This window comes from Temnothorax americanus, unplaced genomic scaffold, assembly GCF_048541705.1.
Source record: "Temnothorax americanus isolate GAGA-0224 unplaced genomic scaffold, ASM4854170v1 Scaffold14, whole genome shotgun sequence".
Classification (NCBI taxonomy): Eukaryota; Metazoa; Arthropoda; class Insecta; order Hymenoptera; family Formicidae; genus Temnothorax; species Temnothorax americanus.
The window spans coordinates 328828-350585 of record NW_027509275.1 but is presented as its reverse complement, the minus strand read 5'-3'; the positions used below and the strand labels follow the sequence as shown (position 1 = coordinate 350585).

The 21758-nt window shown below is 43.9% G+C and overlaps 2 long non-coding RNA genes across 3 annotated transcripts in view; one reads left to right on the top strand and one right to left on the bottom strand.

Annotated features, from left to right (window-relative positions):
- LOC143894610 (uncharacterized) overlaps nt 1-21758 on the bottom strand; it is a 279902-nt gene that overhangs the window by 241606 nt on the left and 16538 nt on the right. The window lies entirely within an intron of this gene.
- The window catches only part of LOC143894694 (uncharacterized), a 29403-nt gene continuing 11774 nt past the window's right edge, over nt 4130-21758 (top strand). Inside the window, exon 1 of the long non-coding RNA XR_013256143.1 lies at nt 4130-4322. This is a non-coding gene — a long non-coding RNA (uncharacterized LOC143894694). The remainder of the gene's footprint in view (nt 4323-21758) is intronic.

Below are 21758 nucleotides of genomic sequence, written 5' to 3'. Positions count from 1 at the left end.
GACACGTTTAATTGGTAATCCGTTTAAAGGATTAGTAACTCACGATGGGTATTAGAACGTGTCGCTGGTCCGTCTGCAGCTTGTCCGTTTCGCACGGACAAGCCGAAGGACACGTATATAACCCAAGCGCGCCGGTAGACGCTCTTCAGCGTTAGCGTTCGATAGCTTTCGTAATCAAGGTCGATGGCCTTATCAGGCGTCATCCTTCTCGCGGCCAGCTGAACAACGAAAGAAAAAGAAACGAGGTGAGAGTCGGATGCTTGCCAAATGCAAAGTTCGTCAATCGCTTGCCGAAGTGGGTCGTAATTCTCGTGAAACTCATACAGTATGTATCTTCTTAATATTATAAGAGATTGAGAAATAATTATCATCATTCACACAGACACACACTGACAGACGCGGACGCGTTATATTATATATATTATAGCTTAAGTTAAAAAAAAGGACCCCTAGATATCTGATTAAAGATGGATTAATGAGAAAACAAATGCGAGAATTCGCCGAGACTGAATTTTTGCCCGACACAAAAGATCGATTTAACCTTAGTCGTATTCTACTAAAAAGTGAGACCCGAGGGTATCTTCTCCCTCCTACCTCATACTCCCCATCGTTGTCGTACGCACACACGTCCGCCTTTTCTCTCCTCTCTGTGTTCGACACGACCCCGCGGGGTATGCTCACTTTTCAAACGAGCTTACTCTTTGCCACGCAAAAGCACATAGCCGGGAGGGGTAGAACGGGTTTGAAATCCGGCCTGATCTAATAGGGATTAACAGAGTGACAAATGTAAGAGTTAGCGACGGCGGGGTTGATGCTCCGTTTCTGCCCTATGCTTTCGAGAGCACTGATATATCTCCTCGAAAAAAATTCAATAAACAACTTCATTATTGAACTAGCAAGAGGAAAACTAACGTTTATACTTTTTCTTATTTCTTAAAAAAAACATATATTAGCCCGACAATATATGTAACGATAATAACTTTCTCTCTCTTTAGTATAATAAATTAAAGTAAATTAAATAAATTATTATTTCATTTATTGCCAAATTATGATATATAACGTATTAATAAGATTATTATGATGTTGTTCATCTCGTTAAAATGCGTTTACGACTGCGGCGCTAGACGTTTGATGCAGATATATAGTTTGATCGAAGCGCGATAATAAGCAACGACGCATAATAAATTATATAAAGAACGTTTGGCAACCCGACTCACGTTTACCAGGAAATCGATCCTCTGACCGCTGGCAACGTTCCGAACAATTCGGCGCACGGCTACATTTATATTCTTATGTAAGATCCGGGGTAGATACAGAACACAAGGGAAGTACTTAAATTGGAGGGAGAAACGCGCAGCGGACGTTGCAAGCTGCCTTTTGCTGGAAGAAAATCGACCATCGCGCCCAGATAACGATGCAATGTTATTATAGAATAGAGAACCACCGCGCGTACATGTGGTCTTTGTAAAATGCAATATTGCGTTATGTTTGTATAAAAATGTTTATGTCATTTATGTTTAACGCCGAAGTCCTCTGCCAGCGATTGATCTCGGCACGGTCTTTGGGTGGCCGATAAGTATGTTGATCGAACAGCTTCACGTTAAAAAGAATATCAGATCGTTCCGTAATAACGAGGACAGCACCCAGGCTAAAATTATCGGCACTTCCGACGCGCTAAACTCTCCGCGTGGATCATCAATCAGCGACGGCGGTCGAGGGATCCACCTGGCCTAATTTTATCGATAATCTCTGCGGGTCCAATCTTGATCAGAAATTCCTCGTAATAATAGACAAACGTAACCGTAACGGTCTACCCTCGGGTGAAATATATCGTTACGATGCTTAAAGAAATATCATGAAAATGATAGAACGTTGAAGCAACGTGTAATTTTTTTATTCAATTTATGATTTATGTAAATCGTTAAAATTATTTTTTTCTTATATTAAAAAATTAGTATAAGGAGAGAGAGATATTTGTAATTATTATCACATTATTATATAATCACATATATGTATTCACGTGTGCTATAACTGTTATTTCAAATATAATGTAACAAATTGTTTCGGTAAAGCATTAATCGCTTAGCTGAACGCTTTAAAACTAACCCTGAAGATACATATGTCGTGTAAAGTATCCAGACAAGATCTACGCATTGCGGAGTGTCTCGTACACTTGTCGGGGCATACTTTGCGTTCAAAAAGCAGAAAGGGTGAACGAGCACGACATCGCGCGACGTCGGCTATGCGGTTCGTAATAAATCAAATCGTGTTTTTCAAGGGTGCCGGCCGCGATCCGCGAGCCTTTCGTGCACGAATGGTAATGAAAACCGTTGCACGATACAGCCCGATAACATTCCCCGCGACCAAAGAGACGGGGGACACGCGTGTCTCGCTTACGAAGACAAAGACGAGGACAACGACGACGACGAATCGGTCGCGCAAAACCCATTGCTCCCAAGTACGAGTCTCATCTCTCGTATTCTCTCATTGCCCGTGCGCTGCGCATACCTGCATACGTGTATTCGGAATCGCGAAAAAGAAACAGTCCAAGTCTTTTCTTCAAATGTGCAGGATGTTTAACAGTTAACACACGCGTACTTTAAAGACAATTTAAAAATTATGTCGCAACTTGCATGTATAAATCTCTAAATCCATTTATTATTAAAAAATTTTTATTTATACTATACTGTTATTCAAGTTCTGTTGTATCAAAATACTGCACTCTCTTAATAAAGTTATCTTATTACTGTCATTGTTTTATATTACATCCTCTTTTGCGTCACATGCGTGTCGTCTGTTAATAAACTATGTATGAAGTAGCTAATTTGCTTCATTCGCGACATCCTCCTTCTCGCAGTCCATTTAAGCGCTGTCCGCAAGTCCATTTCGCTGCCGATCTTTGTCTCTGTCATGCTCCGGGACAACCGCGATGTAATTAATGCGCGGTACAGCGGGCAGAAGAAAAGCCCGATCCTGTACGTCTGTCATGGAGGACTCGTCCGACATGGTAGACGGGCGAACGAACGCGACCGCGATGCTCGAAATGCATGTCCTCGCGTGAGAACCGACTTGTTCTTACGGTTCGCCGCCGGCTTCCGACCGACGTATGAATATTTGCCTGGCAGAATAATCGATCGATATATTACGGCGAATTAAAGCTTCAAGCGCGAGCTATTATCGCGAATTTCTGCGCGACACCGCGGATATTGAATAATATATTAGTTTATTCCGATATTTCCTTGAGGTAATTGATTTGACGAGCACGCCGTTATGCCACTTCATGTAAAATTATATTATAAAATTAATATTTCAAGAGGATTGTGTGCACAATATGGAGACAATGATCTAAAAGAGAAATCGCATATTGGACACCTTATATATCCGTTTACTTCGCAAATACAAATGATGTGTTTAATTTACATTTAATTAATTCGCCTAAGATAATCGTTTCTCAGCTTCGTGCAAATATATAGACGCGAAATATTCATACAAATTGATCGTCTGCTATGATGATCTCTCATCACCTTGACGTATATTAAATTACTATGGATATAATAGAGGTATTTAAAAGAACGAATATAGCAAATGTTACATTTCCAAAGTTCTCTCGTTGGTTAGTATTTTGATACCGATTTAATCCGGTAAAATTCAGAATCGTGATACGTCGATAAGGATCTAATAACTCCAGCCATCAAAGCTTTCAAGAAATCACGTTCTGTCGATATATCCATCGTGTGTCTAGAGTCCATTTTCGTTTCTAATTCAAAATGAGACGTCTATGTTTGAACATATAATTGATATCCAAAAACTGCCGACTATTTTCAAACTCACAATCAGAGATTCAAAAATCTAATATGATATTATACGAATCGAACATCTCGTCGCGGTTAGAGGCGAATAATGCGATTCAAAACTGCTCGCCGGTGCTGAATGCGACGGCTCATTAACATTCCGGCTTATTTATTCGGGCCGGGGAGAAGAAACCGCTGCTTGAAAGCGAAGACGGGATCCCCTCGGAAGGATTACGTGGCTCGCGCATCTCTCGCGAAAGGAACCACTCTCACTTGTCTTTCTGCTCGCTCGCCTCTGCCGTATAACTCGTTCTACCTTCGACCAACCTGCCGCGCTTTCAGTATCCGGATACAACCTGCCGCAGTCAACACGCGCGCGATTTGCTCGCGTCGAATCAAATTTTTGCGCGTCCCACACGTTTCTTCTCCGTCACTTTTCGTTTGCTCAAATTCGGAAAACGAAAAACGAATAAAGAAGGTGGACAAAGAAGTGAACCTCTCACGGCAAAATGATATAACGAGGCACGACAGGTAAGCGAGACATACGCATGGATTGTGCGATAGCAACCTTGTTATTGTGCTTTTGTTGATTTTTAATTCTGCTATCGATATCGCTTTCTGAACTTTGTCGAAACGCGTCTCTGCATGATAAAAGGAAATAGACTAATAGACTAGAATCGCGAATTATTTGTAAATTATAAATAACGTTCCTGAGTTCTTGGAGGGTACTTTATCTGTCCCCGCTATCAGGAAATTGCGGGCGAGATTCTTCTTTCCTCTCTCGTCTGGCATGAGGGGTGAAATCTCAGACGCATTATTCAATCGGTGTCTCGTCGTGAACGGAATGCATAAATCGTGCTTAATAATGCGACGGCGACAAAAAGCGTAGAGAGTGCGTACCGTACGAGACTACACTCGGAATCGGCGCTTAACCGCCGCAAATTAATATAAGCGAGATGGGGGACCCCATCTCGAATCGCTTCATCGAGTATGCGTACCGTGCGAGCGCGATCCGATTGCCGTCTCGTCTCGCGAAATTCCTCGACGGCCCATCGCGCCGCATCCTGATGACTAGATATTCGAACTCACTACATTTCAGGGATTATTCTGTATTTCCAATCCACGAAGGCATTCCACGAACAATAATAAATAGTAAAAAACGCATACGACATAAGCAAAGCTAAAATTATTTGTCTTGGAAAAAAAATTTTAATATCTCCGCAATTTTATCTGTGAACGTAATGATTTTGGAAAACGCGTGTGAGAATAATGGTTCTGCAACGATAATATTTTACCGCGATATATCTACACGCCTTCTTTCACTCGCGTGTTTCGTCTAGGAAAGCAAAGTGTGAGACGAAAGCGGGGAAGTTCGAAATGATTGTGCTCTCGACACTTTCTCCGGGAGTGCTTTGTGGCCCGTAAACTTTCTTCGTTCGACAACCCTCGGTCTCGGCCCAGAAACGGAGAAGAATCAAGAAAACGTAGCGGCGGTGACGGCAGCGACGATGATACGCGAACCGAACCGAAAGTTTTTCCGCGGCGGTATAGCTAGCAGCGCAATCATTTGTTGAACATATACCGCCAACAAATCCAATACTCCTAGCGAGCGGCGCGAACGCACGAATTTTCTTCTCTCCTTCTTCGACCCTATGCCTCGCTCGGATCGAAGGAAAATATATGTGCGCATGCAACACACGAATGATGCAAAGGAAGACGCACACGAATAGGATCACGTTCACACTTGCACATACAGCTTACGTATGCATGTACAAACGACAGTTCATCCATCTCGTGTGCGTGCACGCGTCAAAGCATTGCACGAGAAGCACTTCGATCCTCGCGCTATCGGTTGCAGCACGTACACCTCGGATGTAATCGACTCCATCTTAATGATGTTAACATCACTTGATAGGATAGACCGCTAAAAGTGTTTCCATTATCGGTGTCGTCGCTACGTTTCTCTCTGAGCATAATAACGATATAACAACAAAATAAAAACAATTCTTTCATACGCATTTTTACTGAGAAAACATCGATATGTGTGTATGTGCATGCGTAAAAGAATGTAACATATACATAATTTTCCAAATATATGCGAAATTGTATGGTTTAAATTATATAATATATAGATTATATAGATTATATATGTATAAATGTGCAAACACAATTTCGTGATGATCGAAATTCTGTGCCCGAGACCCGAGACTTTCCTCGGCGTCGTGGTTTTTTTTACGTCGAGACCACTTGTCGCACATTGATTCCACGGCGACACGAAATTTGTTTGTATCGGAAGAAAACTCGTGGAAAACGCGCTTTTCCCTCGGCGATTCAACCGCGGGTCCCGGAGCATCCAGAAGAGGGAAACGTGAGAGGACTCTGGATTTATTCGGATACACTTTCCCGTTTGGAAATACCGCGTGCGCATACGGTGTAACGGCCGCCGCGCGACACCCGAAGGGCGTGGAAAAGAGCCGATTCCTTAATATCCCCCCGGGACTCGAGGATCAGATAGATATCGGTTAGGTTCGGCTATCTATTCAATATGCCTCCATTATTTGGTAGGTGATAAGGTGGAACGGCAGCCCGCCCTTTTCTCGGTTTCAGTCCCGTCCGCCCTCGCGTGCAGGGATAACCTGACTCTCGCACGACCTACAACTACATCTTCGCTTCCCTGGGGAGTTCCGCGATGAACGATAGTCCTCTCACCCATCTCTCTTCTTTCTTTTATCTCATCTCGTAATACTGCCTTCGTTTCTGATATACTCGCTGTTTACATCCTTGCGGAGTGGACATGCCGAAAAAAACCGTTAAACAAATACTTGCACATGTTAATTTTATTAAAATTATTTTACAAATTTTCTAAATAGAATAGAATTTAAGCTGATAAAAGTTTTAGAGATGAGAGAGAAGAGAATGTATATACATATATACATAAAATCATATGTGTTAATATATGTTCAGAAAAAAGAAATATAAATAAAGTTACGTATATAATTTTTAAGTATTTTTCATAGGTTTTTAATTTAGCATCTTTGCTGAAGGAACACCACGAGATCTTCAAATAGAAAACCGACATTTTCTTGCGCGTGTTTTAGTGCTTCCGGGTGTCGGAGTTCATTTGTGCAAATCTATTTTGTCGCGACTTCCGCGAGACGTCAACATATAGCACCGTTGTCGAATATACAAGCGCGCGCGTTCGCGTCGTGCGTTGAATTGCGACTCGATGGTTTCCAGGTTACCTCGTGCGCACCTTTTCACAGAGAAGAAACATGGTGTAGGGTCCATAAAGGCGGGCGTATCTCGCCTCGTATCTCGACGGTAAAACCGCTGCGCGCCGCTCGGGGGTGTGGAGCCCCTAAGGGTACACAATGGGCCCCATATGTTTGCGGGGGTGTATAACGTACCGCGCTCCATCGGGACCTCGATCGACCTCCCGTTCCTCTCCTCGTCCTCTCCCGTCGGTTTCCTCGATGTACGCCGTGCAGGTTTCTCTACCTCGCGGAGTGTTACCTCGCAAAATCGTTTCGCGCGAATGTACACTTGGCTCGAGAATGTAGTCTCATAGGATATCGATCGCCGATGTTTATGTGAAACTAATCGAGCCGTCGCGTCGACCGAAACAATGATATAAATATAAGTCGATAATATTTAATAATACTCATTGTCAGAGACTTTGTTATGATAAAAAGCTTTCAATCTTTCCATCTTTCCTAATTTTTTTCCTCGATATCCATAGGACAAAACACTCGCGCTGCACTATGCCGCGTCGCGATTGCACGAACGCAAATGAGCACGCGACGGTTCGGTGCAATACATATGACGAGATCTCGCGCACCCTTACTGGCAGATTATCTCGAAAATGACTGGCAGCCTTGTTTGATACGGCACGCAAAAAATTTACGATTAACCCGGAGGTATGCGCGATCGTTAACGATGTAGACCTTTTCAAGTATCGTGTACCGCATTGCAATCGCGCGTGTAAACGGCGCTCCGGGAGATCTACGTTACCATAAAGACCCGTATCGTTAGCAAGGAGCACATGCCGATATTACAAAAACGCTGGCTTTAATTACGTTTATGGCGGACCGTGAGATCGTAAGTGGTACCGACGTAACATTTAGCTTTCCGAACTTTTCGTGAGACACGCGAGTTATGCGACGATGCAGGGGGAAAAGTGGTTGAAATTTTTACAAGAGAAGAGATCAATGGTGCTATAAATAACGCGTTGCGTGCACTATGATTATTTTAATTTTCCACAAATATATACATGTAAGATATTATATAACATGTGAGACATAAAAATTTCATGCATCTTGTATACTAAAATCTGATTATTTTACAATTAGTCACAAATTGCGTCTTCTAGATAAAGAAATTGTTAGTCCTGACGAGCTATCAGACCGAAAATCCGGCGTGAAAGCTCAGCATCGCCTAATTATGGTGTGCGTATATGGAGACTAACGAGTTTTAATGGACTCGAATCGAATGCACTTGAAAGCACCGAGCGCCACATTGGCAGGTCGCGTCAATCAGATAGCATCGTCGAAACGTAGCAGAGAGAGGGTCGCTGAAGTGCCGATAACCACGATCCGGCTTCCTGCTTTAATTTAATTGGACGATCGCCAGTCACGCGTGCCGCCTGATAAATAATTAACGCGTCTAGTCTAGATCGATTATCGAGGTGTCGCGTCGCGCCACGAATAAGGGATAAAACGAAGGGTAAGCGCGAGGATGCTGGGGAGTGGACGCTGGACCCGTGTCTCACATCCGTCGCCGAGAATTATTTTACCTTCATTTATTGTCAGCGCTGCCTTATCGCGACGGAAAGAAACGTGGAATGAAAACGTTACCCGTCACGCGAGTCGCAGCAAGATGTGTTCTCCGGAAGTTACGGCATCTACAGTCGTCGCACTTACAAAGTAACCCTTACGCCTATCTGCGATCGGCTATTTGCCACAATGTAACGAAGCACGGCAATGTCGCTAAAATCTTAGACCGCATTTACGTGAAATCAATAAAAGCATGCGTCGTGCATAAGCAGCTTGGGAGGAAAATTACCCGTATTCCGAGTGCATTATAATTAATAAACTCGATTATACATCTTGAAACTTCATTACAGTTTATCCGGTTTATCAAGTACAGTCATTATAGGGAAAATGCTTCTTATTAGTAGTAAAATATCCCTTCATTCGCCGTGCTCGCGATCCAGCAATTTGGGTCAAAGCATGTCGCTAATAACGCTTAATGCACCCTTCACAATTGTTTCAATATGACGTACCATTTCTTCACAGTCCAGAAATCGCACTTTCTGAATATAGATTGACGCTTTGACCTCGGAAAAATACACTTTCGCGTACCTATAATCGATTTTTTATCGATAAAAGCCCAATTGCAAAATTAATGAAAAAAAATACGGTAAATTGGGACACCCAGAATATATCGGTAATCGTCCTGTACATACACAGGCTCTAATGACTGTGATGATTATGCTGCAGTATATAAGCGTATTGGCGTATACCTATAATATAGCAGATATAGCTGAAGCGCGAAGGAGATCCGCAGACGAACGAGCTGGTCCATCTCAATTATGGGGGGAATATTAAACGTACCGCTGTAATACATGCTTAAACTGCTTCGTGTATTGGCAGTCCGCTTTGGGAATGCTTAACGATATCGATTACCTGCCCACAAGATTCTCGCACACATCGTAAACGAATAGACTAGTAATAAGCTTTTATCTTAAACGAGGTGACACTTATAATTATTATGCCGGCACGGTGAAATAGCATATATATCGCGGTACGATACCAACATCGGTGTTAAGATATTGACTTAAGGAGCGTCATAAACGACGTGTGCTAATTTTTTGCCACAGATGCATTATTTACGAGCCTGTTTATTCCTGCGCATGATATTCTATAATTCTATATCACCGGCGGGTATATGAGATGCAATACGTAATATATGAAAAAGCTTAATAAAAGCAATTCTTTTGATCAATACGGGCTGTTAAATCGTCGCGAATAAAAATTATGTTCATTCGAACAGGTGCAACGTATAATGCGAGTGTTCAGCTGTCCCTCGCGTACGATGTTTGCCTATCACAGGATACGTCAATCTTTTAATTTCGTGAAATATATTCCAACGCTATCGCTGGAATTAGCCTTATCTTTACCATATACTGCCCTTCCCATCGTTTCGAAGGTTTTGCGAGGCAAAACCGATAATATGTTTATCGCCTTATTTATACGTAACCACCTTGGCGACTTTGTTCAAGCTCCGTGAATTTGAATCGTCAAGACAAATCAGATCGCGATAGGGAAAAAATGTTCCTGATAATTTCTTTTCGTGAAACGAAACGTATACGTTCGTCCTGAATAAAATGTAAAAAGGGCACGTTCCATAAAATGCTGGCCGTCCCTCCTTCGCACGGCAGAAGATAAATATCATCGCGAGTGCACTGCACCGGAACTCTGGAGCTGGCGTTCATTATAGCCGCTTAATGGCGCGATTTACCATTGAAAAAAGCTGGCGACACCGTCTGAATGAGCCATTACGGGTCGCTCTACAGAAATAATTATCGCAGTATTGACACAAAAGGGCGCGCTGGCTGGCACAGACGCGGCGAATGCCTCATTGGTGGTACACCGAGATGACGCGAGTGAGAAAAGGACCCCTCGTCTTTTTCCCGCGCATCGTTCTCCCCATTTTCCTGCCTCTTTGTCACCCCTTTTTCTCTACAATCTATTTATGCGACGAAAAAGAAACGCGCGTGAGTGAATAAGTGAGTGAGAAAGTAAATGCGAGTGCAAGAAAGAAAGAGAGAAAGATGTAGGGTAACGAAAACATATGCGGAAGGAACGAGAGATATTGGAGCAAAGAGGGGAAAGGAGACGAGAGAAACAAATCCGTGGCAGAATGGAGATGGCGGCTCTTGGAAGGGCAGATTGTTTGTTTGTCGGGAGCTCTCGTGCGCACAAACAAGTGGAAACAAATAATATCCTGGCCGCATTACGAGAAGGAGTCGATGGCGAACCGGGAGGACTCGGTGTGTGCAGTTAGGGTGGCTCCGTCTTTCTTTCTTTCTCTTCCTCTCTCTCTCTCTTTTACTCTCAGCTTCCCATGATTGCCCCAGGGCGACAGTAACGAGGCGAACGAGTGCCGCACATCCCGTCATTAATGCCGGCCTCGGGCCCACGCGTCGTTTTTCCCCGCTCGTGCGTTCGTTTTCACGATTTAGCGCACACATATCTTCGCCGATATAACGGTCCCACAACCGAACCGATTGACGCATCTCAAAAATTGACTCGCACGTTTAGAGAATAATGATCGAAACGTATCAGTATCTTCGTTTGCATTCAGTCGCACCTTTGTGAGAAATAAGCGCCTATATTCAAAGAACAATAAGTGTTACTTTGATTTCTATCATATATTCTGTTTGTTATATCACATTGTATCATTTGAAAAGTCAGATTATTGTAGAAATTGAAAAATATAAGTCTTGCCTTACATTTACATAGGGGAGACTGGGGATAATTGTTACAGGGATGAAATGATACAGCTATAAAAATGTGGGTTCATGAAACCGTCTAAAAAACGCTAACGCGATTGTGAAATGTATGATTATTTAGCTTCAAAATGCGTTTTATCTAGCGTTTTTTAAACGGTTTTATGAACCTACTTTTTATATAGCTGTATCATTTTACCCCTGTAACAATTAGCCCCAGTCTCCCCTACGTATACTCATTGTTATATTAGAAATTACAATTAGAAAAATAATATGCTTGAAAAAGCATTACTTTTGTAAAAAGCATACTGCATTTTTTTATTCGTAACAACGACCAAGTCTCTTAAGCAACTTATATATAGTTTTTAATTATCTTTATATAGTTTCATGGAGCGATATTAACTAATTCGGCGCGGCCTTCTCGCTTTTATGCCAACCACGTAAATAATTTTAACATGGTAATTAATTTGTACGGGCGAAAACATCGAGAACAGGAATAGCTCGGTATATTAAACGGGCATATGTATTTATGAGCGGAGCACGACGTAATCGGTGGACAAAGCAGTTATTCCGCGGTGAAACGCGCCATGGACGAGGTTGCTTCGAAATTGGCCGAGGATAGTCATAAAGGAATAAACCGCCGGCGCCATAAAAGCGACCGACGTGGATCAGTCAGGAAATTGTCGGCGCGATGGCACGACGAGGAGGAGATGCTAGAGAATCCGTGCTTTCGGATGAACGTACGCGAGAGGGACGTTCATTCATTACCCGAGCCGATTCTCGTGGTATCGTAAATCCGCGGAAACTCCGGAAATCTAGTAATTGAGTCACATCTCTCGCTCGTCAGAAAATAATATTACCCTCAAGAAAGTTTGTTCGATCAATGTAAATAATTGCGCAATTTGTAATTACGCAGAAACTGGGCTATACATACGCTTAACATATAATCAACATAATATAAGCAACATTAATATATTTAAGTAAGATACTTGTTGAGTTCGTGATACATTATGTTAAATAATTCTTATTGCCTACTTTACGAACGAGCAATCGTCAAAGTTGATAAATGTGCAACGTGAAATTATACAGCGTTACTATCAAGTATTTACATGGCTTCAGATGCTTGTCTAGTTTGCGCGATCGCGAATACGATAACATCAGAAGTCATTACTGGCTACCACGCCATTAATGAATTTTGTAGAAGACGAGCGAGAGAGCCGGTTCCTTAGCCGCTCTGTATCCTCGCACACGACGATTTGCTGTATATCCGTTATTTATCCTCTGTTCGACCGCCGACCAGCTTAATTGCTCAGCCAACATCGGTAGCGCTACATCCATTAACCTGCAAGCCGCTTCATTTACACTCAGCGTGCCGCGTATGTGCGCAAACGTACAGAATGTTTCGGCGTCTTTTGCATTGTTACTCGCGGCCCGTCTCGTTTGAGAATCGATAAATTGTCAAGGAAAAAGTGAAGGTTTCGTACGCGTATCGCCTACTGCAAGCGTACATTTAACGTTTCCCATAATCAACTTTTTATCAGCTTTAATTAGTCACGTGAACGAATGACTTCATTCATTTACTGCAATATTATGTATAAGAAATACATGCTGCACACAAACAACCTTTTACTTTTACTTAAAGTTACAATTATATAACATGTTATTATTATTTAGTAATAAAAAAATGTAAAATAATTACACGATAACCAAACGTGTAATTATATATATTTACGTTATATAATCGAATACAGTTAATGTAGCTCTTGATATATATTCTCAAGCAGTCAAATCGCAAGAAACAAGTTATCGAAAATCGAAAAAATTGTCACTCTCGTAAAAACATGCGTTTGTGCGAATACATACGCGCGTAGAAATGCACGTGTATTTTCCGCCGGCAAATGCTACCCGAGTACAAGACCACTCGAGTACACTGCATACACGACAGCTAATGGTTCGCATTGCACAGGTAATCCTGCCGCATGATCGTCTCTCCTAGTTGCACCTGCTCGACATTCACCATCTCCGCGGGACACGTGTAAATTTATCATTTATCTATTCGCTCGTGCCCGATGACTGACAGTGTTTACGCATTTATGCTTTGAAAAAGCATCGAGAGATCGGTGATACATTCTCGATTTAAAATTGTCGCAAATCGGGATTTAAACGTGGAACAAAAATATCTCGATTAAAAGATAATTAATTTTGTGCGCGCAAATTATTAAATGCTTTTCTTTTAGCAACCGAACAACCAACCTTCGAAACCGAGAATATATTACGAAAATTCCTTTTTATTAAAAAAAAAGAGTATTGCAAAATTAATTTGTTTACAGCACAGTTTGTTTCGCAAAAATCGCTCGCTCGCTCGAGATAAGGCTCTTTCGGGATCAGCAGGTGCTCGGGCAAGATTCTGCTGTATAATGAGCTGGGCTCGTTAATCGTGTAATCGATCGATCGATTAGCTTTACGGTTTTATATTTACAAATTACTATGTTTACCTCTCCCTGCCTCCGATAAAAAGAGGCTAGCAATTATTCGTGTATGTACGACAGAAATGCAGCAATGATGTTATACAAGAAGTAGCAGTTATCGCCAAGCCTCTGCCATAACAGATTTCCGCGGCTCCACCGTCATGTTTCATTCTGTCTTCGAAAGTAAGTTCTCTTTCTCGAACGGATATACAAGTACAGCTAAGTGTTCGGTTTCATCGTCGAGGGTAGGGATGCGCGATTTCAGCTGGATATATGCTAGTCGAGTTCCTTTGAGGCGTAATCTTCGAGAATACCCTCTCTGTCGCCTCCCCTCCCCTCGAGAGCTTTCACAGGCAGACAAAGCCAGCCCTTTCCATGATAGTCTTCGCACCCTCCGAATATCTCTGCCTCGCGTTTCTCGATTCTTCCTCCTCGATCTTCTCCTTCGATCCTCCGGTCTCTCTCTCTCTCTCTCTCTCTCTCTCTCTCTCTCTGTCTCGCATGCGCTCTTTTCACGGCACGACGACAACGACGACGACAGCATTGATTGCAGGTTCACGGTCTGGAACCTCAATTGTCGCATCTAAGGCACGCTTCCACGCCTCGAACAATCGCCTCACTGCCGCTTTCGCGTCTCGTCCTCATAATCCGTCGCTTCCATCTCCACCTCCACCTTCCTTCTTCACAACCATCATCCGCCTCCTCTTCTCCTTCTCCACTATCGTCGATGAAAAGCGCCTCTCGCTTCTGAAAACGAGACTCTCCGTCTTGTCGTCTTCGTCGTCGCGCTTTCGTCATCCACCATCGTTTCGCTTCGACAAAGTATTCGTTGAAATTACGATCGTTCAAATGACATGCCCTCGCCTGTTCTATCATAGTCCACAAAATCAGAGATATCGAGACAAAAAGATGAATACTCGAGAAATTTCCTCGGTATTATAATAGTAACATTATAATAAAATTTCCTCAGCACGGGAATATGATTATGTTCGACGCAGAGATCGTTGAACGTATTCGGATGTATCGCTATCGTAGAAGCTCTAAAAGTACGCTGCCGTATTCGGAAATTAACGATAATGTCTGTAGAGCGCTTTACATAATCAACAATCTCAAACGTCAACGTTAATAGAACCAAAACGGGTTACGGGTTACGGCGTACCCGCTTTCTTTCGCGAGGTGGTTATAGTATCCCCGTTGTTACCGTAACCCCTCATTATACTCCCATCGTAGCCTGTTATTAAAGCTGTTTCTCACTTTTATGAAACAAAGAAGCGCGAATTAAGCAATAAATACGTCGCTGCCTCCTGTGCAGGCCGACCGGTTCGGCAACGACCGTGACACGGCCAGGTGCAGGTATATCTCTCGGGATCGAGAGCTCAAGATCGTTGATCTAATTGCAATCGGCAATGTATCCAAACCCGTGATCGTATCAAACGCGATCTCGTCGTTAATATTACAGGCTCTTCAATAGCCGTAATAATTACAAATTCGAATGTTATCACTCATCAAAATTATGCCTTCTTCACGGCTTTTGGAAACTCTTATTACCCTATAAATTCATCCTTCATAATCGATCCGTCATAAACTGCGACGGGATTATAGCCCGACAAGTTCCAGATACAGAATCTCGCTAAAGCTAGACGCGTGCAATGGTATAACGTGCAATTCTAACGGAGATACTGCTTCTACATTTGCGGCGGTATACAGGCGCAAGTACGTTAACACGACGCGAGTACAATAGACACGCGTTTCGCAAGGGAACGGGGGTATACAGAGAAGGTCGAGTTTGGCTGGGAGGAGAGCGCGGGTGGGTGGTTTGTTGCGACAATGGCGCGGTTACTTTGTCCAGGAAGTATAGCACCACCGCCAAACCACCCTTCTGGCTTGAGCCACGAAACGCTAATGCAAGTTCCGGCGACTGCCGGGTGAAGAAGGACAACGATGGATAGATCTAGCGACAGAACGGGAGAGAAAACGAGGGGATAAGGGCAACGAAGGGAGTTGGCGGCGAAATAAAAATTGTCCGGGCGCCCAGTAAAAATGAAAGTTTACTCCCACGACCTTTTATTATCGCTTTGCTCGACGGCGCCGGTACACGCGTACCGAGCTAATTCCATTCTATCTACCTCACGCCGCCGCTACGGAGGGAAAAAATTGCTATGGCCAGAAGAAAAGAGAGAGACTGGGGAAGCGGCGCACAATAGGTTACGACAAGTTAAACATAAATTGCGCCGACGATATACGATCGCCCGGCGCTTAAACTTATTCATGTAGTTCTTCGGCCGCGTTTTGCGAGATGGCCCGCTTATAAAAGAGCCGGCAATTTATGAAATACGGTATATCTTTAAAAATCGCATCAAGGATTACTGGTATTACGACGATACATTCCTTGTTCGCTTTAGAAAATAATGACTCTTTTGAAATGAAACTCTAGTCTGGATAAACGTGGCTTATCAACGTGGCGTGCAGCGATGATTCTTTCACGTTTAAATTTATACAGCTATCGCGTGTAACCTTTCGATATTTCCTACGGATATCGTTAATTACACTTAATCATGAAATGATAAAGTGTGGATAAGAACTTGTCGGGGAGGTTGCTATGGATGAAGACTAGGAACAGAAACGAGGATCGAGGGAAATGATTCCGCACCTCATGTCGGAGTGCCGAGTCGTCAGTCCCGTTCCAAGACTTCGCGATTACGCTGCCGGTTACAACGGAAGCGGTATCACTCGTTATAACGGATATTTTCCTGGCGAGAAACATCTAAAGTATGACCGGTTTGCTCGAGCGAGGGACACGGGGATGCGGGAGGGATGAGACGAAGGGGGGAGAGAGGGCCTGGAACGAGCTGGAGGGTGTAAGGATGCAGCCGCGCCTAATGCGCGTTTCGTGTCAACGAGGGCGACGTTCGTATAGCGACGGAAAAGGAGTCGCACTATCACCGACAGGAGGAGTCCCTCTCCTTCGGCAAGCTACGCTCCTAGGGGGGTTGCTAGCTACCACCCTCGGAAAAGGACGGGGGAATGCTGAGGGAGAGAGGAAGAGATGTGGGACACGTGTTTCCAGGGTCCCGATTACCCACCGTCGCCTTCTTACACGCGTACATCGCTATGCTCGCGTAATGTCCCTGTCGATAAAACCCCCGAGGCGCGACGTCTTGATTTATACCTGGTATGAATATAGCGCGCACGTATAAGCGCCGCGTATCCTCATCTTTGGATTATGCTCATGCAAATGTCGCGGAACGATATACCGGAAATCCTGCCGCGATCGCGAAAGTTCGTCGTACCGCGGATTATTCTTACGACGGAAATCCTCAGGGGCGCGATACTTTCTCGCTCCACCCGCATCTTTTCTCTCTGCCAGGAAATTTCTAAGATAAGATAAATTAAATTCTACCAAATAATTATCTTTATCTCTCTCTGAATTCATTCTTTTTCAAGTCTTTCTGACCAAAATGTTGAAACGTTCTTAAGTCATTTTAAGATAAATCGCTTTTTTTACCGTTTTATAAAGCAAGATACATGTAATTAGCGATACAGACAATGTAAGGCTATTTATTCAAAATTCCGAATCCGATGTGTAAGAGTGAGAGCGATTCGATTTCGGGCACTCTCGGGCAAGCGTATAAATGCGAACGTGTGGAAGCTGCGACGAAGAAAAGCACGCTCGAGAAGAAGGTAGACTAGGATAGGAGGGTGTTCCGTGGAAGAGCAGAGAACGTGAGTTGTATCGGCAACCACGGCTTTAATAAACCCCCTCGGATTCCCGGTGACGCACTATTGTGGCGAAGTCACTCTGATCCTTAAGGTGGTAGTCCGCCTATCCTTCGCGCCCTTCCTTCCCCGTCCGACGTTACTCTCACCCTCCTCTCCACCCTATCTCTCCGGGTCTCTCAATATCCCTTTGTTTAGGGTGCTCACGAGTAGAGTCGGAGCAAGGATGTCATGCGCCAGCGAAAAGGTTCTCGCGCCATCCCTCGGCCCACGACTTTACCGGGATTCTCGCTTACAAGACTGCATTCGGATGCTGGGAAATGGATGTTTCTCGTGGCCACCTATAGCACGGATCCGGGGGGGGGAGAACTCTCGTCTATGAAAATATTGAATTTTAAGATAACTAAAAAAGAGCTAAGCACCCACCTAAATACCTATCGCCTTGAGTAAAAAAAATTGCAATGGTTTAAAATGTCTGTCATAATTGTTACTTCCATACGTTTAATGTCAAAACGCAGTTATGAAAGGCAGTTGAAATCTTTGGGGGAGTGAAGATATCAATCATGTCGGCACGTACGAAAGCAAAAAAGGAAACTGTGTTAACGCGAACTAGAGGGTCGATAGCTCGGCGAGATCGTTGATGCATTTTCTTCGGCACGTGACTATATCCGCCCATGTAATTTAAAGAGCCATCTAAGTTGCGCGTGTATACTCCCCATGCGCTGTGATACAGCTCGTTCTATTTCACCGCATTCATTAGAATGGCCTGTAGGCAAAATACTATGTGTGTGCACGTTCCCGAATGGATGGGCGGACATGCGTCGGGAGATCCCGATCTTCGATGATGGATTCCTTTATGTTAGGAAAGTAAGTGGCACGCGCGCATGTCGACAACGAGCGGTAATGCTCGGACATACTCGTAAAACAACGCAGAGCATTAAGTTCTAACGAGGATGCGTGACACTCCGATCCACTTATAGTATATATCCAAGGAATAATACGGATATGTTCGGATATAACATTGTTCACAACCTGATGCTAATGGCGCGTACGTGTGTGTGTGTCGAGATGCGCGCGCGTACATTTCGGAATATTTTTATAGAGAATACAAACGAGGCGAAGGAAACATTTCAAACGCTGTCGAGTAAAATTAACGCCGACAACTCGTAAACAAAACTATCGGAGAGACAGCGACGTGGCAAAAATGATATTTTCAAACCGAAGATCCGTCGCTGATTCGAACTCGCTGCGCGCGCGTAATTCGGGAGGTTTATCCTCTCTCGCCTGGGCGAAGTGAAAGACAGCCGCGAGTTGGTTAATGCATCTATCAATAAATTCTGCTCGTACACATATTGACATTCCGCATTTAAGCGGCTATAAGCGCCGCGAAATTTAGTGCTCGGCGGAGAGTTATCAAGCCTTCTCGTTATATCGACAAAACGTGTCTGCTCATTACGTTGACAGACAATGCCGACAGAAACGAATGCGACGGCCAACGCATATTCCGTGTGATCTGTCAGCTCAGACCCGGGACGGTAACACGAGGGCTGAATATATATATATATATATATATATATATATATACATAAATAAAATCGACTAGCGTTTTCCACCGCAGAGCGAGAAATCCAACGCGTTCGGAGAGGCAGAATATCGCGTTACCGTGACGATTGCAGGTGAAAACGACTCTCGCGTTCTCTCTCGATTTATTCATAAAGGGGGCGGAGAATCGTCGAGATACGGCGGCAAAAACAACCGGGAACTCGCGAAATGGAGAGGAGGACGATGACGGCGACGATGGTACAGGGGTAAAGGGGAAAAGGCGTTGACAACAAGTCGGATTCGACGGCGTACGCGCGCCGAGTTTGTATTAAAAGCTTGCAAATTCGTCGCGCGGAGCGCCGCGCCGGGAGAACTGTCCGGAATGCAAAAGAGAGAGAGACGATGACGAGATAAACGCCGAAGGGGCGCGGGCTGATTAAGGGATGGAAAAGCGATGGAAATGCGGATACTTATCCGACTGCCGCCGGCTGATATTAACGCGAACCGCGCGCGTCTGGAACTGCACAAACGAGTATTTTTAATTATTACTTACGAGTGTGCACTCGAGATGGACCAACGGCGGATGAATATAAAATGACGCCGCAGTTTTTTTTAAATTGGATCCCGCTGAACAAAGTGCCGCGGCGCGCTTCCAACTGAATTTTAATTTTGATTACTCGCCGCATTACTGCGTACCAATTTCATTCTCGTTCCCATTCCACGATGACTGCTATGCGGGCAAATATGTATATTATATGCAACGATACCTAAGTTACGTGTAATATTAATTATACGCTTACGGTTTTCTCATAATGGAAATTCTATGGAATTCGTGACGGCTGCCGCTTTAATTCGCCGCTTTTCAATCGCGCTATATCGCGCACGGTCTGGTTTTCGCAAAGTAACGTTGGCGTTCACGTAAATGGAATAAATTAACCGTCCGCGATCCTTAATATGACGTCGGAGTAATATATATTTGTTTAGCTAATTTTTAACATATTTGTACTCGTCCATACTACCGTTGGCCTCGATTTATCATATTCCTTTTTAAGCGTATCGTGTACACGACAGAACAAATGTGCTCACGGTAAACATTCTACGAGCTTCCTGGAAACCTGAACGCGGCTACCAACTTGCAAAACATACGCTCGTGGAATATTATTTTTTGTGCGCCTTCTTTGAATCTGTACTTAGTTTCTGTCGATGCTGAGGACGGTATCAAATGTTCCCTTAAAAAAAAAAAAAAAAAAAAAAATAATGTCATGTCTCGCAATTGTTATTCGCCGTACTTGCGTCGAGCGTAAACCGATACCACTTCTGTCTCGCGTGCAATGACCATCTTGACAAACTACCTGATGAATAGCGGAGTACACGGTAGCAACGCAAGAAACATGGCTGCCAGTAATGGAGTTTACCTGGAACACTTATGCACGTAGGCCACGCACATGAACGAATAGCACAGCGAATTGCTGACGTAGAGAGCCACCGCGAGAAGTACCGCCCTCCGGAAGTACACTCCTGTTGCATCCTCGCTTCCCCTCTTTCTACACGGTGCGCTCTATCGCACCAAGATGGTCGTGTACGCACAGTTATGCGCGAGGTGCTATGATATTCCTCTATACCGAAAATATTTAATAGTTATATACGCGAGTACGGTTCTTAAAATAACTTCCGTCGGATCCGTATTACAAGCGGTGCTTATACAGAGAATAAGCCTATACGACTCTTTACATCAGTAATTGCAGGATGCTCGGTAATTTACCAGTAAACCTCCGGGCGTTTCTTTAGTCAGCCGAGGGTCTGATCATTATATTATCCGAGCAATAAAGGAATCCCTCGATCGCAACGGTGCCTCCGGCGCTACTCGTAACTCCTGGTGTATATAACCATATACCAAGGGGGAAAGCTGGTTTTACGAATTTTGCGAAACACCCGCTGTATTTGAAAGAAAGCAACGTTCTGCTGTATCTTCTATTTGACGTGGACGGATATTAGACCACCTATCTTTTTTAAAGATCATAATTTCGGACTGGTGAGACTCTGCACGCTTCGCTTGCCGCTTAAAATTCGGTTAAGTACTTCGTCTTTCATTCTCTATTTGTTTCGAGCGCGGTATCATGTTTCATGACAAAATCAGAACGACTTAAAGTCAGGCTTAAAACGGTCCACATTGCCTGGCATGGCCTGGCAGGTCCCGGGGGACACGCGACACTTTGGGTGGCCAGTCCCTCATCCGCCGCCGGATAATGGATTCCCGGGGCTACACCTTGGCATCAGTTATTTTAATCCGACGATTAAAAATGTCAGACACATGTTCGTGAAAGGCGCGATTTTGCGCTGCACGGACTGTGCAAGTTCGGAGGATTAGGTCCCTCGTGGCTCTCCTCGACAAGTCGGGTACGACCCAAAGTGGATCTCAGATCGTGTACATATAGCGTAGGACACACGATGCCGCTCGATTTCGAGGATCGAAAATCGAGACTTTGCCGCGGCTCGACGAGGGATCGACGCTCGTTCGGTATACGATACTGATTTTATCGGAATTTCGTCTGCGAAGTTCTATATTCCAATAGTCGGATAAACTTCATATTTTGCGTCAACAAGATCACGTAAACATTTCAAGTTAAATAACGTGTACGTTATAACGCGTTAAAGTTTACGGGTACACGCACGTTATAAATTCGCGCTGTGGTAACGACACATCCTACCCAGTAATTTCGCTTCTCAGAA